This window comes from Arachis ipaensis, chromosome B04 (assembly GCF_000816755.2).
Source record: "Arachis ipaensis cultivar K30076 chromosome B04, Araip1.1, whole genome shotgun sequence".
In the NCBI taxonomy this organism is placed as follows: domain Eukaryota; kingdom Viridiplantae; phylum Streptophyta; class Magnoliopsida; order Fabales; family Fabaceae; genus Arachis; species Arachis ipaensis.
Window position 1 is genome coordinate 80,637,627 of NC_029788.2, and position 3,870 is coordinate 80,641,496.

Genomic DNA, 3,870 nt, shown 5'->3' on the forward strand with positions numbered 1-3,870 from the left:
AAATTTTTATATAAAATAATAATGAAAAATCAAAGAATTGATACATTTTTTAAAAGGAAGGCTAATATTTAAGAAGGAGAACATATAACTTTTACAATATCAATACATGTAGATAGTTCTTCTACTTTAATGAATCACGAAGAAAGTGAGATATAACCTTCAAAAGTTCAAAAAGTTACATCTGATGACTTTAACCTTAAATTTTTGGAACGAGATCTTGAGAAACGGCTTTAAATTTGGCAATATCACCCAAACCAAATAGATGAGATTAGACGAACTTATCTTAAATGGAGTCCATATCAAAAATATTTTGACAATTATTTTCTATCTGAGCCCCCAAAATTTTGTTTCAAGTTCCACCATTGCAGACAAACATATTATTATGTAATAATGGATGAAAAGAATAACTTACCTTCTAATTTTGGAAGGACACAGAAATAATTATCCCAAGTATTTATGTGTATTAACGTATATAGTATTTTGAATGAAAAATAATTGGATATTAAAATGTTTAAAAAATTTCATAAAATATTTTAGAACGAAGAAAAATTACTATTTGTAAAAGTGAAAATTCGGGTACAGTTAATTTCACGTAAAATTGATACTCAAAAATAATTAGATGAAAATTTAGTCAAATCAATCAAATTATCTAACAATTTTTATGTATCAACTTCACATGAAATCAACTTCATTTGAATTTTCACCATTCGTAAATATGTTATTTTAGTGGAGCAAATGTTGGTTAACTTTTCAACATTTTCTCTGATTTTGTTTAAAGTACTACGTATCCAAGATCAGAAGAGGGTATTAATTAATGTAATTTGTTTAAAATTTACATAAGATACAATTTCATGGGAAATCGTGTAAGCGACGCATCTGGCTATGGTGTCTATCAAATTTGTTGTTCATTATATATATACTTTTTAGCCAATACATTAAATTGTTTTATAATTCAAGCTAACTCCGGTTGATTAGTTACCCGCTGTGTAAATTAACAATTAATCAGTTACTACTATTACAGATTAGGGCAATGTCTTCACTTTGTTATGCCGGCGCTCCAATATGGGATTTTTTATTTTAATAAATAAAAAATATAATAATTACTGAAATAAATAAATTAAAAAATTATTATCAAAATTTGCGATCTTCTCTTATTTTATTTACAGTGTAAACGAGATACAATGAGACAAATTATCAGTAGTTATAAAAGGATGTATAACCTTTGGCATTTTTCACATACATTTCATATCTTCTTCTATCCCGTTTTTCTCACAAAAACAAGGCAACAATGGTCAGTAACAGTGTATACATAGTTGTGTGTGTTTATCAATTGTCGTATGAAAAATAGAGACAATGGGGTGATATTTGAGTGCGAGAATCCGATACTGTTGCAGACTTATCGTTTAAGTACGTTGTTCGAGTTGAAGCGTTTGATATTGAGCAACCTCGGTGGCACAGAAACGAAGGAGGTCGGAAGGATGGGGTATAGGTTGCTGGCACCCATGGGTAATGGAATTTTTCGGTTTCGACTATTTCGACTTCTAGGGGACGAGCATGTGCGACTCATGTTCGACATCCATGGAAAAATCATGACGAAAGAAGTGATGGAACTTTCCGTCGAAGTTGGAGATGTTGATCGTGGTGGTTCTGTACACTCAACATGTGTACAGGACGACCTACCTCTCGCACCACCACCCATTCATGTCGCCATTCTAGTGGAAGAGGTGAAGGAGGGTGACGAAGAGTCAGAGGAAGATTACGTGGCGGATAGTGCTGATAGTGATTTGTTTGAAGGGGTGATGAGGAGAAGTTTGTACCGGAGATGTCCGCCGAGACTGCGGCGCGCCATGTCTTGCCCCCCCCCCACCCAATTCCAACGCTATCAGCAGTACCAAGTCACTATCATACATTGGATCTGGATGCCATACATGAGAGGACACCGTTTTTCAACACGGGGGAAGATGATTACAACCTAGACGGTGGGGTAAAGCTTCAGGTCTGCCACAGATTCAAATGCTGAGATGCAGTGCTGCAGGGCGTGAAGAACTACAGTATTCGCATGAGTGCTGAGTACTGGGTGATTGAATCGGACCGATTAAAGTACCATGTGCAATGTCGTCAACCTACGAGTGGGTTTCTTCGGCGATGGCGGACTAGGCTAGTCATTTCAACAAAGAGATTTGGCTGCAACATTGCGACAATAATGGACGTCGATTTGGTCACATGACGACAAATCTGCCGGAATGCATCAATGCAGTTCTCAAGGATACACGATACTTGTCAATTTCTGCCATCGTGAGCATCACGTACAAAAGGTTGTAGAAGTCGTTCGTACGGTCTCCATACAAACTGAAAGAACCGTAATAGAACTAATAGTCAGCACGACAAAAAGAAGGCAACATAAAGGACTAAAATGAAAATGTGATGGTGGTAAACGTGGTACTAACCTCATCGAATCGTAACCGGTCGATCGATACTCTCCATCGCAGGACTCTGGCCTCATGCTGATCTCTGCTCTGCCGCTGCAATCCAACCAACCTGACACCAACCAAAAGAATAAAAGCAGTTCATTATGTAGCAGGTTGTAAAATGTTACAAACTAATAACTAAATACAGAAATAAACATTTGTTACCTTGCAGCCATAGGATACATGTAGATCCCTCTATCTGGTGGACACCACTTAGAAAATCTCTGGTAGATCCAGGACATCAATAGAGGAGTGCAGCCGGCGATGTCCGTGACACCTCGGTGTGCCGTCAAACACAGTGACTGGTACGTCCAGGCAAGCACGGCCGAGCTCCAGGACAACGCTTGGCGCCGCCCCAAGTCCTGAAGAAGTGGGAGCCAATGCAAGTGGACCAAGTTGTTCGACTTGTCCGTCATCAGATATCCTTCGATCAGTAACATAATGTAGCACTTGGTGTACTGTTGAAGGGTCTTTGGGTCATCTGTAGGGGGCATCTGGCTGACACAGTCCTGCAGCCACACAAGCTTCAGCGTGAACGACTCCTTTCCTCTGCGCCGCCTACTGTGGAGCCACCGGAAGCCTGGCACCACCAACTGGGGCCCCGTGTGCTCGCAGCCCTAGGTGGTACGCCACGTCCTGTAGGGTGATAGTGACCTCACCCCGCGGGAGATGCCATCGCTCCACGAATGTCGTAATCAGGGAATTGTCGAATGTGAAATTCCCGAGGGGCACCATGTCGCCGAATCCACCCTCAACTAAATACGGGACGATGGCGTTAGGTGGAGAAAGGGTATATGACTCACTCGCCAGGGTAGTAGAAGGCGAGGCCTCTGAAGAAAAAAAATATTCAGAATTATCAAGAAATAATTTTAAAACTTTTATTGGGTCTTCCACGTTTAACGATCCTTGTATTATCAGTGAATTTTTAAATCGGAGTCCATTTTTTTATTAAATTCTTGTACTGTTTTTAGTTTCGTAATTAGATCATTTTAGTATAACAAATATTAAAGTTACACATATATTTCTTCCTAAATTAAAGATATTTCTAATTAAGAAAATATTTAGATCTTCAATTACATGTTTTTAAGACAAATATTATTCTGTTAATTTTAACATATTTGTTACCAAAAAAACCTAAATAGAAGATTATAAGTAGTAACAACGTACCACATGTAAAATAGAGTTTTAAACTAATAATTATGTAGTAACAACCTACCACAAGTAAAATAACATAGAGTTCCAAATTTCTACCAGCACCCTATTTCTAATGCTGCTACAAACTATATTCTAGTTCTTCGCGACTACCCTAACCATTGCTACTTACAAAAATATATCTATATGGGATTGCACAAAATTCAACACAACAGAATAACCTCAAAGTCGGCTATCTCGGCATAATTCG